Raw genomic sequence first — 17,460 nt, 5'->3', positions numbered from 1 at the left:
CCCTTTTTGTTTTTGTAAAAGTTCTTTAATCGTTCTATGAGCTCTCTCCACGATTCCCTGACCTTGGGGGTTATAAGGTAAACCATGAGTCAGTTGCACTCCCATAGTGGAGCAGAAAGAGGTGAACTGTTGACCAGTGTACGCTGGCCCATTATCTGTCTTCAAGGAGCATGGAAGGCCCCAGGCAGCCCAATCCTCTAGGCAATGGGAGATGACATGATGGCCTTTTTCTCCTGCCAAAGCAGAGGCATGTATTATTCCAGAAAAAGTATCTATTGAAACATGAACATATTTTAGGAAACCAAACTCTGCAATATGAGTAACATCCATTTGCCAAACCGTAAGAGGTCGCAAGCCTCGAGGGTTAACTCCAAGAGAAGGGAGATGGTGAAATGGAACACAATGGGAACAATCTAAAACAATCTGTCTCGCTTCTGCTCGAGGAATAGAGAAGCGCTTACGAAGTGTTTGAGAGTTAACATGAAACTTATTATGAAAGTCTCGAGCACTGTCAAAAGAAGAAAGAAAACAAATTGTGCGGGTAGCAGCATCTGCCCTTGCATTTCCCTCAACAATAGGTCCAGGGAGAGCCGTATGAGCTCTTATATGTACAGGATAAAAGGGTGGAGAACGGTCCAAAATCAAATTTTGTAACTGAATAAATAAAGATGAAACTTTGTTGTTAGGATTGATGGCACCTACAGTTTCCAACACCTTAAGTGCTCCTATTACATAATTAGAATCTGATACCAGGTTAAAAGGAAAAGGACAACTCTCAAAAACCTTAATGACTATTTGCAGCTCCATCCATTGTGGGTTTCCTGGTTTAAATTGATGTTGTATGGGGAACTATCAATAACATAGGCTCCTATACCTGTTTTAGAACCATCAGTAAAGATATTTGATACCTTCAACAAAGGAACAGTAGATGTTATTCTGGGAAAAATAATCGGATGATCCTTAACAAATGCAAGGAGCGGATGAGAGGGAAAATGATTTTCAATTTCCCCTGGAAAGGAACATCTCAAGATGGCCCAATTGTCCAAAGTAGCACTGAGTATCTGAATTTGTTTGGTTGTATAGGGAGTAATTATAGAGTTTGGAAGAATGCCAAAAAACTGAATACTCTGCTGAATGCCAAGTAAAGCTAAAGAGGCAACAGCATCAGGGTAATGTTCTAAAGAACGTCCAGGAGAAACATGTGGATGAATCCACAACAATGGACCTTCTTGCCATAAAACTCCAGTTGGCTGCCTGAACGTGGGCAATACACAAAGCTGCACAGGCTTATTTCTTTGTAATCTAGTAAGACTGGCATTTTGAATAGCCTTTCCAACCTTCTGGAGTGCCAATCTGGCCTCAAGAGTTAGTTTCCGAGGAGAAGAGAGATCAGGGTCACCTTTAAGAATGTCATATAAGGGAAGTAAATCAACATTGGGAATATGCAGGTAACTCCTGATCCAATTTATGTCCCCTAGCAGCTTTTGGAAATCATTCAGTGAGTGAAGATCCTCAGTCCTAATAGTTATTTTCTGGGGAGCAATACCTTGTGGGGAAATTTTTGCTCCAAGAAAGTCTACTATGTTTCCTGTTTGAACATTTTCTATAGCAATATGTAATCCTCGCGATTCTAAAAGCTGAATTAATTCAGAATAGATTTCAGAAAGCAGCTCTTCCGACTTAGCTGCTAATAAAATGTCATCCATGTAATGAATACATTTTAACCCTGTAAACTTCTTACTGAGTGGTTCAAGAGTCTTGCCAACAAACAACTGACATAAAGTAGGACTGTTAGCCATGCCTTGAGGCAACACTATCCACTCAAATCAGAAATCAGGTTTTTTATGATTGCAGGCTGGGAGGGTAAAAGCAAAGCGCTCTGAGTCTCGAGGATGTAGTGGAATAGAAAAGAAACAATCCTTAATATCTATACACATGACTCTCCAGTGATCTGGAATAGTGGAAAGTAGTGGCAACCCTCTCTGAACTGGGCCCATAATCTGCATCTGTGCATTAATTGCTCTTAAATCATGTAACAGACGCCATTTACCAGACTTCTTTTTGATAACAAATATTGGAGTATTCCAGGGAGACGTGGAAGGTCTAATATGTCCTAAATCAAACTGCTCTTGAACTAATTCATGTGCTGCAGCCAGCTTGACAGAGGGTAAAGGCCACTGAGACACCCATACTGGTTCCTCCGTTTTCCAAGTAATGGGTATCTGTGCCTCAGTGGCCCCTATGAAAAACCGAAACCCTCTCCATTTGTATCTTTTCTGGCTGGCACCGGACTCTTTCTCCCCTGTAAGTTTTTTCCTAATCCTAGATCAGGTCTAAATCCCATTTTCAACATCAGTTGACAAGACTCTGGAGAGTAAATATTACTGAGCTGATATCCCATATCACTCAGGATATCCCGTCCCCATAAAGAAAATGGGAGGTTAAGTACATAGGGAATAAATTCTCCAACATGCCCCTCAGTGTCCCGCCAGGAAAGTGGTCTACAACTAATTTGAGGAGCTTGAGCATATCCAAGCCCTCTGAGTGAGTGATCAGAAGTCTGGACTGGCCACCCCTTAGCCCAATCTTTTTTAGAGATAATACTACGATCTGCCCCTGTATCCATTAACCCCAGGATAGATTTACCTTCTACGTTTAAAGTTACCAAAGGGCGTGTGTTCAAATCTAGAGTTAAATAGGCGCTGTTCCCTTCTGTGCTCCCAATCTGTTCACTAGTTCTATTAATGGCATCAGCTTTAAAATGCTTATGTAGGCTAGGCAGCAAGAGCAGCTGAGCAATCCGATCTCTGGGGGAGATGGACACAATGCCTTTTGGGGCTTCCACCATGACTTTAATAGAACCCACCGTATCTGGGTTAATCACTCCAGGAAAAACATGAAGACCTTGTAAGATCGAAGAGGCTCGCCCAATGAGCAAACCTACAGTGTCCTGTGGCAGAGATCCTTTAAAATCAGTGTCAATCACCTGAACACCCATTTTAGGTGTTAAAATGAGTCTGGTGGTGGAACAGAGGTCAATTCCTGCGGAACCTTTAGTGGCTCTCTTGGGTTCTTGGGGTGTCTCAGAGATGGCCAATACTCGTTCGGCCTGGTTATTTCCTCTGTGGCCCCATATATTTGTGGGCCCTGAGGACGGGGGTCCTTCCAGCCGTTTTTTGAATCAGTCCTTTCAATAAACCGGCCATGGATATCTTTCACGGACTTACATTCATTAGCCCAATGTTTTCCTTTCTTACATCTAGGACACACTCCCGGGAGGCGATTTAGAGGAGTGTTATTTTTCCTTTCTCCCTTATGTTTACTAGGACACTCTCTCTTGAAATGTCCTTCTTGTCCACAAGAGTAACACCTCCTATTTCTGGAGGAAGTCCTGTTAGAAAGTTGAAGGAAAGAAGCAGCTAAGCCTGCATTTGTTAATGGGATGCCTATTTCTCTACAAGCTTTCATCCATGCTTCTATGCCTTTGCTTTTAAATGGATTAATAGCATTTCTGCATTCTCTTGTACATTGTTCATATACTAATTGTTTAATTAAAGGCATAGCTGTATCAGCATTCCCAAAGATCTTCCCTGCTGCATCTACCATTCTAGCCGCGAAATCTGAAAAAGCTTCTGTGGGGCCTTGGACAATTTTTATTAAGTTACCTCGCACTTCCCCTTTATTAGGAAGTGCTTTCCAGGCAGTAATGCAGATCTGATTAATTTGTTCATAAACCTCTAATGGAAAGCCTGTTTGCTGATTGGCAAATCTACCCTGCCCCAGAAGCATATCCACATCCCAGGCAGGTTTGCCCATAGCTTGGTTGCGTGCAGCCTGTTCATTGGCCCCCTCTAACATGAAGATCCTCCAGTCTAAATATTTACCCGGGGAAACACAAGCTTTCACTAAACAGGCCCAGTCCGAGGGGGTCATGTAAAATCTATGGAGCCCCTCTATTTGGGCGATAGTAAAAGCAGCATCCACACCATAAGTGCAGACAGATTCTGCTATATTTTTTTATCGTTTTAAAGTCTATGGGTTCCTGATATCTTCCCCCATTATTGTCCTGGAATACAGGACAGGCAAGCCCCAACTCTACATGGACAGCCCTCCAAGCTGCAGAGTTAAAAGTTCTACCCGTGCCTGGAACCCCTCCCACATATGGGGGAGGATCATAGGCTAGAGCTGGTTCCTGTTCTTCCTTATATTCTTCTTGTCTAAAATCTTTTTGCCTCTTAGTTCCCCCTTCTTTTAACCTCACCTTCCGTAAGTGCTGCGTTAGCTCTTTCACTTCCTCATCACCAACTGATTCTGACTCCCCTGTTTCTTCTGGTGTTCTAAGGGCTTTTAAATCTGGGTATAGTCTCCTCTTTGGAATAGCTCCATAAACCTGCTCTCCTGTACTGTGTTTACTGGAAGTACTCATAGAATCCTCAGACTTCTCCTCATGTAGTTGTTCAAGAACTTTCTGTCCTTTATGAACAGCTTCTTGACATCTACCATCAAGAATACATCCTTTTATTAATTTCCATAGCGGTATCACGCCTTTCTCCAATTGTCCCTGCTCCTGAAGGAAATCCAAATCTCTTCCCAACTTATCCCAACTAGCAGGAGTCAAGCTTCCGGAGACAGCGAACCATGGGGCCACTTTATCAATTCTTTCAATGAATGTTTGTAAAGTACTGCGTTTGACCTTGAGCTCTTTAGAGCGCAACAAAAAATCTAAAGGCTGTACTAATGAACTAAATGGAGAATTGCCCATAATAAAAGCAGTGTTCAGAGCCAGCAGAATGAAAGCGAAAACAAAATTATGCAAGGTCAATCCCCGCTCTCTCTTTATCTACAGAGGAGCGTCCCACTATATGTGGACCCCACTTACCTGTGGTACTTACCGGTGCACCCCCTGACCACTGAAGGTTCTGATTCCCGGGTTTCGGCACCACTTGTCGTGTCCCTTGCCCTGCAAGAAAGCACGACACAGGAATCTTCCTTCAGCAGTTTAATCAGGACCTTATTATTATACAACCATGGATTTTCTTCTTCTAACTCTTAAACTGAACTCATACGCCTTTATACTCTTGCAATAGCCAATCTGCTCCTGCCACTTGGCCTATGTTCATAGGTGCTCCCACATATAACAGTTGGCACAACCAAATATGGGCTTGTTTACCTAGAATGCACTTCAGGCTTTAGCGGAAACCAGTGCCATCTTGTCAGGGCGGCGTAGCGGCTTGCCACATTTTGTTGATAGGCAATGGTCATAGCAAGAATTGCTTTGCCCCAGTGATGGGTGTCCCCTGGCCAAATGGAGTCTTCTCCCACCTTCAAAGGCGAGACCGTTCCTGTCCTGGGTCATAATCTAGCAGTGCTGGAATCCACTGCCACATCCTTCTGGGCCAGCAGCCTCTGCAGACCACCCCCATCCCCACCATAGGCAAAAGGGACTGGGATGCAGGGCAGAGGCCAGGTCCTCCTCGCCCATTTCTCTACAGCCCAGGCAGCTTTCCTGGGCTTTAGCCAGGGCTGCAGTCCCTGACCCACAGTGGGGTGATCAGAGGTTGCCTTGGGCTGCAGTGAGAAGCAGTGCTGGGACGGCCCGCTGGGTGGAGAGGACTGAGGTCTCCCTGGTGTCCCACTGTCCTTGCTCACCAGAGGCAGCGTCTTTTCACACCATCAAATTAGCTTCTGCCTGTTCAGAGTCCTCCTTGTGCAACTGCATAAATACCTGCTCATACAGATCTCTTCCACTTTCATCACCTGACAGACCCACCCAGCTGTACGATTTCATGATAATTCAGAAGTGAGTCTCGTTCTTTGTCTTCCCTAGAGACAGAAAGACGTTCAAAGCTAGACTGTCATAGTAAACATCTTTTTCTTCGTTTTATACCTATGGATTACCTTTTCAGCCAGGATCGTTCCCGAGACTCCCAGTAGGATCAACACAGAATTGCCCATGTTTTAAAATGGTTCATACAGACAGAATCAAAAGCAGACAATTAGTGGGGTTCCCCGAATCCATGGCCAGCAGATGGGAGCCTTTGAAAGAGACCCGCTGGGGGAGAGTCCCTGTTTCCTACTCCCACTTAGCCATGACCCCTACACCAGCAGCACCACAGTTGTCATGAAGGGGGATCAGATATGTGGCATCAAGGGTGTGGAGTTGCACACCAGTGGGGTCTGCGAGATGGCCCAGTCTGTTCAGTGTCCTTTCTCTCGAAGTTGACCACTTGATGCAGCAACCCATGCAGTTCAGAGAGAGAAGGCGGGTGTTCCCTCAGCAAAGAGAGCCTCAGCCAGTGCTGGGACAGCCCCTCAGTCCCTCCCTTTACTTGCAGGAAGAGCTCCTCTGTTCAGCCCGAGGCAGACTCGCCCCTCTCCTGCCTCAGAGCCACCTTGCATCCTCAGCATGGAGGGGCTGCCCAGCTACCAGACCTGCCCCAGAAACCTGCTGCGGCTGGAGTAGGGGCCGCTTTGGACCCCTTGTTGGGTGCCGGTGGGTGCCAGTGTGCTACCAAAACGCTGATCCTGCTTGTCCCCAAGGCCAATCTGGTAATGAGGGCATGGTTTTGAGACAAAGGAGAAAGTTTGCTGCTTTGCTGTCAAAGGAGTAACACAGGGCACTCCTGTTCCAGAGGCTGCGATTCTGCCCTTTGGGGGAACAGTGGATTTTCAAAGAGGTGGTTCAAAGGCGACCTTCCAGGGGTGGCCTGTCAGGGGTCATGACTCACTTGCAGAGCTGGAGAGGGCTGTTTCTCAGTTCTTCTGTCACTGTCCCTGAAGACCTGTGTTGTGTGTTGTCAAGGACAGTTACTTGGCCTGGGGTGGACAGAAGGGTAATCTTGCTTCCCCAAGGTCAAGGAGCAGGAGAGGGAAAAGAGAGGCGGAAAACATATGTCAGTTTTTCAAATGCCACAGGGACAGAGTTGGAAGGGCTGTGGTGAAGCATGAAATGGATCCTGTTCTGAGAGGAAGCAGTGGGATTGCGCTTCTGGTCCCTGATTGCGCGTCGACATAAGCCCTCACCAACGTCTTTGGGTGAAGGGTCCCTTTGGGACCTTGACAGGGCGATGCGTCCTCAGCCTCTGGCCTACCTTGGGGGGTGGGTGTCAGCGGTGCTGGAGCTGCCCAAGGTGCCTGCAGCTGCCCTGTCCTGCAGGGTGCAGTGCAGTGCAGGCCCTGGGCCAGCTCCTGAAGCCCAGGTCACCCAGAGTGTGCAGCTTGCCAAGGAAGGCGTCTGCCAGTCTGAGCTCAGTGGGGCTTCTGTGTGAAGCAGCAGTGGCATGTGGAGTCCCTGTCCCTCTGTTCTCCCAGGAGCAGTGAATTTACATGTTCACACTCTTCCAAAAGAGCAGGAAGCAGGGTCTCAAACCCAGTGTTCCTTCATTGAGTGGCTCCTTAGGGGGCTGGGGGCAAACCCCTAAGATACCAGTTCCTGCAGGAGCTGAAATTGAGGGTGAGTCCTGCATCCTCCAGGTTGCTCCTGCCTGTGAACCGCTCTTGGGGCTGAGAGGGCTGGCTCCTCCTGCAGCTGCCGGTAGTCACTGACTTGGGGTCTGTCTGGCTCAGGGACGTCAGTCTGCACGTGAAAGATGCATATTCTTCCTCACTTTGCTGCCCTTTCTCTTATATAAGTTTTTTCTTTCACTTGCATTGTCTGAAGAAGAAAAATAGATAACAAACACTTGTATTTTCCTTCAAAACTGGCTTTGAATAAAATGTGTTGCCATTTGGACTTGAAGGATCGTGGAGCATGTGCACTGGTAGAGTCCTCCTCTGTTTGAAGTGTGGGTGAACTTCCTGTTTGAAGTGTGGGTGAGCTCAGTCGGTAGAGTGCTTGCCTTGCAAGCACAAAGCCCTGGGTTCGATCCCTAGCACCCAAAAAAAAAAAAAAATGAAGTGTGGGTGAACTTTTCCCATGAGGGAAATACAAGAATGACCTGGAAGTCAAATTTAAAAGTACTTATGAAGGAAGGAAGGGAGGAAGGAAGGAAGAAAGAAAGGAAGGAAGGAAGGAAGGAGGTGTAGGGTGAATGTTCTCTGTCAGAGTTACACCTGTAGAGGTGGGTGGCCACTTAGTGTAGAGTACTTGTCTAGCATGCTCAAAGTGCCAGGTTCAAACCCCAGTGCCACCAAAAAGAAAAAAAAAAAAAAAGAAAAAGAAGAAAAGAAAGGTAAACCTGTATTCTGGTGAGTTTTCTAATATGTATCAAAGCACGTGTTTACTGGGACCTAAAACTTACATTTTACAGTGTATGGAGAGTTGGAGTCAATTTCAGTTATAATACTTTCTGGTTAAAGTGAGCCATGGTAAGCTCCCCAACAAGTACGTGCTGTGTCCCCATGTGGGCAGGAATGCAGGGCTTGGACATGTTCACAACCCGAGATATAATTCTCCTCGGTCCTCTGTCTTTAGCCATAGTGCTTAGTGTGTGAAGAGATCCTGTTGTAACTGTAGCCCTTCCCTTTGCCTCCCAATTTTAAATTAACCAATCGTGTGGATCATGAACCAAGCTCCTCCAGTCAGAGCAAGGGACAGTGCCGCATTCAGGATAAAAATAGGTGGACTTCTGCCTGTCCAGATATGCTTGCTTACCAGACTGTTCAGTAGCCCTTCTGCGGAAGTAATGTTTACCTTGCCCAGCTATTTCCAAGTGCTTATCTGATTCCTTGGGAAAGTCCAGTATTTCTAACAAAAGAAAGGAAGACAGAAAACTATGAAGGGAATCTTAATTTTTTTTTAAATCCTTGTGCCCCTCTTTATCTTCTTTAGGCACAAACACTGCATCAGTGTCTAAGCAGAGTTTTCCCTTTGGAAACTGTGAAGGATACTCTGTCCTCAGCTGTTGCCATGTCTGTCTTGGCACTGCCTATCCTCATTGCCTGGTGCTCCCCGACATGGCCACTGCTACCCTGTGCCCTGGAGCCTACATTTTCCTCTAGGAATTGCATAACTTCTGGACTGATTCCCAGGTCTTTGATCCTTTTGCAATTGATACTTTTGCAGGATGAGAGATAAGGGTCCAGTCCCATTCTTCTCCCTATGGCTAACCAGTTTCCCTAGCACCACTGATTAAAGAGACTGTCTTTTCTCCAGTGTATAGTGTTAGCATCTTTGTCAAGGATCAGATGACTGTATCTAAGTGGGTTTGTCTCTGTGTTTTCTGTCCTATTGGTCCATGTGTTTTTGTTTTTGTTTTCGTTTTTGTTTTTTTTCTTGACATTTCTACCATACTGTCACTGGATTCTATTAATATAGAATCTAGGTCTGTTTGGATTATTTTCTTCCCTTGTTTTTTCATGTTCTTCACATATTTTCCCCTCTAGCAGTGCAGATCTGCGGTATTGTAGTTTCCCCCCTATGGTCTTATAGTGACCCTATAGGTTTCCAATACCTTTTCTTTAAGGGGGAGATCAATATTAGCAGTGCCCAGTTCATACAATATGCAACCCTAAACCAAATAACCCTTATGAGGACGTTAACAATATTGTCATAATAAAGGGATGAGTTCAATTCTTATCTTCAGTATAACAAATAGATTTGCTATAAGGTCTGCAGTTTCTAAGGGAGGACAATGAGGTTGGGGAGGGGTGTAGGATATAGCTGTTAATGGGATAAGAAAAGAATATACAGAAGTTCTAGATCATAGAAAGAGTGAGAGTATAATCACAAGAAGTTGGTTGTTAGCATGGAAAAAGGGAGAAAGAGACTCTGAGGGAACAGGTAAACAAAAGGAAAAGAGAGCCAGAAAAGTAAAGAAATAAAAACTTAAAAATTTTTCAATAAGGAGAAAAAAAAAATCTACACTATAACTATCATATAGTATTCCAACCTCCCAGTCTTCAGTAGGCTGATGTAGGAGAGGTACCTTACAATGAGCTTCCTGTCTCCAGCAGGCATCTCAGGATGGGATTTGCCCCACCTAAAGATGGAGGATATGGCTTCCAGGATTATTCAAGATGGCCACTCTGGCTTCCAAATGTGTTGGTCAATTGGGAGCTGCAGCTTGGGGGGTGTGGGCGTGGTCGGCTAGAGGTCCTAGAGGCGGGGTGCGGTTGGTTGGCCAGGGGTCCTGGAGGTGGGGTGTGGTCGGTCTGGTTGCCGATCCTGGAGGCAGGGTGCAGTCATTCAGTAGGGGGTCCTGATTTTACTGATTTGTATTTGTTAAAACATCCTTGCTACCCTGGGATAAAACCAACTTGATCATGGTGCACAATCTTATTATGTTGACTACAATTTATTACTGTTTTTTAATGGATTTTTATCTGGGTTCATATATTGGTATAATTTTGTTTCCCCAATGTAGCCTTAATCTGGTTTTTGTATGAGGGTGATACTAGCTTCATAGAATGAATTTGGAAGTGTTCCATCCCTTTCTGTTCTGTTTCACAGAATAATTTGATGAGTGTTTGTATTTGTTCTTTAAAGGTCTGGTAGAATTCAACTGAGAATCCATCTGGTCCTGGGCTTTTCTATATTGGAATTTTTTTTTTTTATTATAGCCTCTATGTCATTTCAGAGTTTAAATCTGTTTAGGTTTTATATGTCCTTTTTACTCACCATGATGCATATGTGTCTAGAAATGTGTCCATTTATTCTTGTTTTTCCAATTCATTAGACCGTAAGTTTTCAAAATAGTCCATAAAGATCCTGAATGTCTGTGATGTCCATGGTTATTTCTCCTTTTTCATCTCTGGATTTGTTAATTTGGGTCTTTCTCTCTTCTTTTGATTAGTTTGGCTAAGGGCTCATGAATCTCATTTTGCTTTTCAAAGAACCAATTCTTTGTTTTTTTGATCCTGCATATTTTTTCCTCTATGTCATTGATTTCAAACCTCATATTGTTTCCTTCTACCAGTTTTGGAATTGTTTTTTTTTTTTTTTGAGGGTCTTGCGCTGCATCATTAGGTTATTCATTTGGGAACTGTTTGGCTTTCTTATGTAGGCATTCATGGCTGTGAACTACGTGTAACCTTTCTGTTGTTTTGGTGTTGAATTCTAATTTCACTTCATTATGATAAGACATAAGAAATTGTATGCACTTTTTTCATATTTTTCTTTCTATTGTGGATTGCACCAAGGGGACTCAACCACTGAGCCACACCCCCAGTCCTTTTTTTGGGGGGTGGTACTGGGGATTGAACTCAGGGACACTTGATGTCTTGGCCATATCCCCAGTCCTGTTTTGTATTTTATTTGGAGACGGTGTCAGTGAGTAGCTTAGGGCCTCACTTTTCGGCTGACTTTGGCCTCAATCCTCCTGTGTCAGCCACCAGACCCTGGGACTACAGGCATGGGCCACTGTGCTGGCTACCCCCTGTCCCTTTAATTTTTAATTTTATTTTCATGTTCTTGCTGACTTGCTGAGGCTGACTTTAAATTTGTGGTCCTATGGTCTCAGCTTCCCCAGGCCCTGGGATTACTGGTGTACACCATGGCAGGATTTACCCTGGTTTTTTTGTTGTTGTGGTTGTCGTTGTTGTTGTTGTTGTTTTTAACATTTCTTGTATTCCTGAGTTGGGTTTTATGCATCTGTTGGGATGGATTTCTATTTCTCTCTTACTTGTCATCTTTTTAGGACAGTCTTCTCTTTCAAAAATGTCTAGTATTTCAATATTTCTGTGTGGATTTTGTGATATGGTTTCCCTGCTAGTTCTTTGGTGATGATCAGTGTTTATTGATAGAGCGTGTACTGTTCATATCTTGAGGATTTGACTTTTTCTGTAGGTCACAGAACAGTGGATTCCTCCTTGGGTATCTGCCTGATGTGTTGTGGGCTGTGGGTGTGGAAATGTCCCCTTGGTGGGGCAGGCCCCCTGGCAGGGAGGAAACCCTGCCTAAAAAGAACTTTGTACCCCTGCCCTCATGAATCCAGGAGTGTGATCCATCCCCTCTCACTCAGGGGCGCGAAGGGTGCATGTGTGGGCTGGGGTGAGAGGGGTGTCTTGTGGAGCCCTGGGCAGTTAGCAGGCAGCTCTTGGTAGGGGGTGGCCTTCCACAGTCACAGGCCTTGATGTCTCACCCTGTGCAACTCAGAATCCATCTCCAGGACTGTGTCTCCTCTGCTGTGTGAGGCCCCAGTGGCTCTGGCTGAGACTGTCTCCCTGTGAGCTGCAGGTGCTGTGAGATCCCCAGGAAGGATGTCTGGACTCCCCAGAAGGCAGGAAATGGTGAGTGGTGGGGCCAGGACTCCTGGGGGAGGTGGGCTGGTTAGAACTGGTGGGAGCCAGGGGTGGCTGGACTCTGGCCTCCCTCTGTCAGCTCCAGAGTTGGCCCTCCCAGAGCTGAGTCAGATGCTGCTCCAGCTCGGCCCCTACTGCCTTCAGGCCTTGTTGTGGACTGGTCCTGGGTGCTCCATGGTCTGAAGCCACTTTGGGAAAACTGTCTCTCCACATCATAATCTGTGGTCCTAGTCTCTCAGCATGCAGTGAAGGCAGATCCTTTTCAGGGAATATGGACTTGGAGATAGGGTACCTGTGTGGAAGCTTATTGGTCTAGGGGTCACCATCATTCATCTGCGCCACCGCTTCTTTGGCATTTTTGGGAAAAAGGGTCTCAAATTCCTTTTCCTTTCCCAGCCTTGCCCATCCTAGGACTGGCAGTAAACACCTAATCATGCACCTCTCTCCCACATTCCTGAATCTAACTCCCCCTCCAGTTCACAGCACTATCAACTGTGTTCCCGTCACTACAGTCAACTGGGCACAATATTTAATTATCATGTTTTTAAGTGAATAATGGATGATACTTTTTTTTTTATTGTAAACAAATGGGATACATGTTGTTTCTCTGTTTGTACATGACGTAAAGGCATACCATTTGTGTAATCATAAATTTACATAGGGTGATGTTGGTTGATTCATTCTGTTATTTTTCCCCTTCCCCCCACCCCTCCCATCCCTCTTTTCCTTCTATACAGTCCTTCATTCCCCCATTTTGCCCCCTCCCTAACCCTCACTCTAACCCTAACACTAACCCCTCCCACACCCCATTATGTATCATCATCCACTTATCAGCGAGTTCATTCTTCCTTTGGTTTTTTGAGATTGGCTTATCTCACTTAGCATGATATTCTCCAATTTCATCCATTTGCCTGCAAATGCCATAATTTTATCATTCTTTATGGCTGAGTAATGTTCCATAGTATATATATGCCACAGTTTCTTTATCCATTCATCAACTGAAGGGCATCTAGGTTGGTTCCACAATCTGGCTATGGTGAATTGAGCAGCAATGAACATTGATGTGGCTGTATCTCTCTAGTATGCTGATTGTAAGTCCTTTGGGTATAGGCCAAGGAGTGGGATAGCTGGGTCAAATGGTGGTTCCATTCCAAGTTTTCTAAGGAATGTCCATACTGCTTTCCAGAGTGGCTGCACTAATTTGCAACCCCACCAGCAATGTATGAGTGTACCTTTTTCCCCACATCCTCGCCAACACCTGTTGTTGCTTGTATTCTTGATAATCGCCATTCTGATTGGGGTGAGATGGAATCTTCGGGTGGTTTTGATTTGCATTTCTATTATTACTAGAGATGTTGAACATTTTTCCATGTGTTTGTTGATTGTTTGTAGGTCTTCTGTGAAGTGTCTTTTCATTTCCTTAGACCATTTGTCGATTGGGTTATTTGTAGTCTTGGTGTTGAGTTTTTTGAGTTCTTTATAGATTCTGGAGATTAGTGCTCTATCTGAAGTATGAGCAAAGATTTTCTCCCACTCTGTAGGCTCTTTCTTTGCATTGCTGATAGTTTCCTTTGCTGAGAGAAAGTTTTTAGTTTGAATCTATCCCAGTTATTGATTCTTGCTTTTATTTCTTGTGCCATGGGAGTCCTGTTGAGAAAGTCTGGTCCTAAGCCGACATGTTGAAGATCTGGACCTACTTTTTCTTCTATAAGATGCAGGGTCGCTGGTCTGATTCCGAGGTCCTTAATCCATTTTGAGCTTAGTTTTGTGCATGGTGAGAGATATGGGTTTAGTTTCATTTTGTTGCATATGGATTTCCAATTTTCCCAGCACCATTTGTTGAAGAGGCTATCTTTTCTCCATTGCATATTTTTGGCCCCTTTGTCTAGTATGAGAAAATTGTATTTATTTGGGTTTGTGTCCATGTCCTCTATTCTGTACCATTGATCTATCTTTCTATTTTGGTACCAATACCATGCCGTTTTTGTTACTATTGCTTTGTAGTAGAGTTGAAGATCTGGTATTGCGATACCCCCTGCTTCACTCTTTCTGCCAAGGATTGCTTTAGCTATTCTGGGTTTTTTATTCTTCCAGATGAATTTCATAATTTCTTGCTCTATTTCTGTAAGGTACTTCATTGGGATTTTAATTGGAATTGCTTTGAATCTGTATAGCACTTTTGGTAGTATGGCCATTTTGACAATATTAATTCTTCCTATCCAAGAACATGGGAGATCTTTCCATCTTCTAAGGTTTTCTTTAATTTCCTTCCTCAGTGTTCTGTAGTTCTCATTGTAGAGGTCTTTCACCTCTTTTGTGAGATTGATTCCCAAGTATTTTATTTTTTTCAAAGCTATTGTGAATGGCGTAGTTTTCCTAATTTCTCTTTCTGAAGATTCATCGCTTATGAATAAAAATGCCTTAGATTTATGTGCCTTGATCTTATATCCCGCTACTTTACTGAATTCACTAATGAGATCTAAAAGTTTTCTGGTGGAATTTCCTGGTTCCTCTAAGTATACAATCATATCATCAGCAAATAGGGATAGTTTGAGTTCTTCTTTTCATATTCGTATCCCTATAATTTCTTTGGTCTGTCTAATTGCTCTGGCTAGAGTTTCAAGGACGATGTTGAATAGAAGTGGTGAAAGAGGGCATCCCTGCCTTGTTCCAGTTTTTAGGGGGAATGCTTTCAGTTTTTCACCATTTAGAATGATATTAGCCATGGGCTCAGCATAGATGGCCTTTACAATGTTAAGGAATGTTCCCACTATCCCTTTTTTTTCTAGTGTTTGGAGCATGAAGGGGTGCTGTATTTTATCAAATGCTTTTTCTGCATCTGTAGAAATAATCATGTGATTCTTGACTTTAAGTCTATTGATATGGTGAATTACATTTATTGATTTCCTGATGTTGAACTGACCTTGCATCCCTGGGATAAAACCCATTTGATCATGGTGCACTATCTTTTAAATATGTTTTTGTATGCGATTGGCTAAAATTTTGTTCAGAATTTTTGCGTCGATGTTCATTAAGGATATTGGTCTGAAATTTTCTTTCCTCGATGTGTCTCTGTCTGGTTTAGGTATCAAGGTAATATTGGCTTCATAGAATGAGTTTGGGAGGGTTTCCTCCTCTTCTATTTTATGGAATACTTTGAGAAGTATTGGAATGAGCTCTTCTTTAAAGGTTTTGTAGAACTCGGTTGAGAACGCATCTGGTCCTGGACTTTTCTTTCTTGGTAGGATTTTGATGACTTCTTCTATTTCATTACTTGAAATTGGTCTATTTAAATTGTGTATGTCCTCCTCGTTCAGTTTAGGCAATTCATATGTCTCTAGAAACCTGTTGATGTCTTCGAAATTTTCTATTTTGTTGGAGTATAGATTTTCAAAATAGGTTCTAATTATGTTTTGTATTTCAGTCGTGTCTGTTGTGATATTTCCTTGTTCATTCCGAATTTTAGTGATTTGAGTTTTCTCTCGTCTTTTCTTTGTTAGTGTGGCTAAAGGTTTATCAATTTTGTTTATTTTTTCGAAGAACCAACTATTTATTTTGTCAATTTTTTGTTTTGTTTCTTTTGTTTCAATTTCATTGATTTCAGCTCTGAGTTTAACTATTTCCTGTCTTCTACTACTTTTGGTGTTAGTCTGTTCTTCTTTTTCTAGGGCTTTGAGCTGTAGCGTTAGGTCGTTTATTTGTTGAGTTTTACTTCTTTTATTAAATGCGCTCCATGAAATAAATCTTCCTCTAAGTACTGCTTTCAGAGTGTCCCAGAGATTTTGATATGATGTTTCTTTGTTCTCATTTACCTCTAAGAATTTTTAATTTCCTTCCTAATATCTTCTGTTATCCATTCATCATATAATAGCATATTGTTTAATCTCCAGGTGTTGGAGTAGTTTCTGTGTTTTACTCTTTCATTTATTTCTAACTTTAATCCATTATGATCTGATAGAATACAAGGTAGTGTCTCTATCTTCTTGTATTTGCTGACATTAGCTTTGTGGCATAATATATGGTCTATTTTAGAGAAGGATCCATGTGCTGCTGAGAAGAAAGTGTATTCGCTCTTGGTTGGATGGTATATTCTATAAATGTCTGTTAAGTCTAAATTATTGATTGTGTTATTGCGATCTATGGTTTCTTTGTTCAATTTTTGTTTGGAAGATCTGTCCAGTGGTGAGAGAGGCGTGTTAAAATCACCTAGTATTATTGTGTTATGGTCTATTTGGTTTCTAAAATTGAGAAGGATTTGTTTAACATACATGGATGAGCCACTGTTTGGGGCATAGATGTTTATGATTGTTATATCTTGCTGATTTATGCTTCCCTTAAGTAGTATGAAATGTCCTTCTTTATCCCTTCTGACTAACATTGGCTTGAAGTCCACATTATCTGAAATGAGGATGGATACTCCAGCTTTTTTGCTAAGTCCATGTGCATGGTATGTTTTTCCCCATCCTTTCACCTTTAGTCTATGGGTATCTCTTTCTATGAGGTGAGTCTCTTGCAGGCAACATATTGTTGGATCTTTCTTTTTTATCCAATCTGCCAGTCTATGTCTTTTGATTGATGAATTCAGGCCATTAACATTCAGGGTTATTATTGAGATATGATTTGTATTCCCGGTCATTTGGTTCATATTTAAAATTTTTGACACATCTTGGTTCCTCATTTATTTGACAGATCCTTTAGGATAATTCTTCCCTTTGCTGATTTGCTTCTTTGTTTTTTATCTCTTCCTCATGAAATATTTTGCTGAGAATGTTCTTTAATGCTGGCTTTCTTTTTGTAAATTCTTTTAGCTTTTGTTTATCACGGAATGATTTTATTTCATCATCAAATTTCAAGGTATTGCTGGGTATAAGATTCTTGGTTGGCATTCCATTTTCTTTCAGAGCTTGAAAAATGTTGTTCCAGGCCCTTCTAGCTTTTAGGGTCTGGATTGAAAAATCTGCTGATATCCGTATTGGCTTTCCCCTGAATGTAATTTGGTTCTTTTCTCTCACAGCCTTTAAAATTCTGTCTTTATTTTGTATGTTAGGTATTTTCATTATAATGTGCCTTCAGTGTGGGTCTGTTGTAATTTTGTGTATTTGGAGTCCTATAAGCCTCTTGGACTTGATTTTCCATTTCATTCTTCAGATTTGGGAAATTTTCTGATATTATTTCATTGAATAGATTGTTCATTCCCTTGGTTTGTTTGTCTAAGCCTTCCTCAATCCCAATAATTCTCAAATTTGGCCTTTTATGATATCCCATAGTTCTTGCAGATTC

The 17,460-nt window shown here is 42.8% G+C and overlaps 1 pseudogene; it reads left to right on the top strand.

Moving 5' to 3' along the window:
* Nucleotides 1-17,460, top strand: part of LOC124973408 (zinc finger protein 14-like) — a 70,764-nt pseudogene that overhangs the window by 5,752 nt on the left and 47,552 nt on the right.

This window comes from Sciurus carolinensis, assembly GCF_902686445.1.
Source record: "Sciurus carolinensis chromosome 19 unlocalized genomic scaffold, mSciCar1.2 SUPER_34, whole genome shotgun sequence".
NCBI classification, from domain to species: domain Eukaryota; kingdom Metazoa; phylum Chordata; class Mammalia; order Rodentia; family Sciuridae; genus Sciurus; species Sciurus carolinensis.
The sequence above is the reverse complement of the archived record's forward strand: the minus strand, read 5'-3'. Positions and strand labels throughout refer to the sequence as shown.